The sequence below is a fragment of the Miscanthus floridulus genome, chromosome 4 (genome assembly GCF_019320115.1).
Source record: "Miscanthus floridulus cultivar M001 chromosome 4, ASM1932011v1, whole genome shotgun sequence".
NCBI lineage: Eukaryota > Viridiplantae > Streptophyta > Magnoliopsida > Poales > Poaceae > Miscanthus > Miscanthus floridulus.
The window spans coordinates 74,026,086-74,026,672 of NC_089583.1; the positions used below are offsets into that span (position 1 = coordinate 74,026,086).

The 587-nt window shown below is 48.4% G+C and overlaps 1 pseudogene; it reads left to right on the top strand.

Annotated features, from left to right (window-relative positions):
- Positions 1 to 344, top strand: part of LOC136548651 (metal transporter Nramp1-like) — a 5,680-nt pseudogene extending 5,336 nt beyond the window's left edge.
- Positions 345 to 587: the final 243 nt, after the last annotated feature.

Here is a 587-nt window from a genome sequence, read left to right on the forward strand (position 1 = left end):
ATCGGTCATCATACCTCAAGAGCCCACCACCGATGAAGTCACAGAGGATATTCCATCGGCAAGCTCAGCCGATCCCCCACACGACATACTCCAGGTTGCTTCCTCCAGTCAAGCACAGGAAATTGCCTTGAAACAGGTAAACCGATCAACCTAGCTGATTTTACAATACTCATACTTACCCCTAACTGATCTCCTTTTCTCTCTCTCAGGAACAAGATTCCCCGAACAGCCTATTTTCCTTTGCCATTGACATTTCTGACGACGATGGAGAGGAGACAAGTTCTTCCCTTACACTGGGAACAATATCGGCAGAGACTAAATCCAAGTTGGAAACCCTCCTGAACTTGCTACAGCAAGGTACCGCCCAACTGGTAGATGACTCGGACCCCGCAAAGGCAATTTTCAAAACAATTCGTGGCCAGGTCCCTGCCGATGTTGAAGAAGTACTCTTCCCAGCAGCTCACTTAGAAAGCCGCCAACTGCAATATCAACGGGCTGCTCAGCGCATTGCCGATAGAGCAGCTCAAGCTCAACTCAAAGAAGAGATGCTACAACTGAAACAAATCGCTGATGAAAAGCACAAGGGC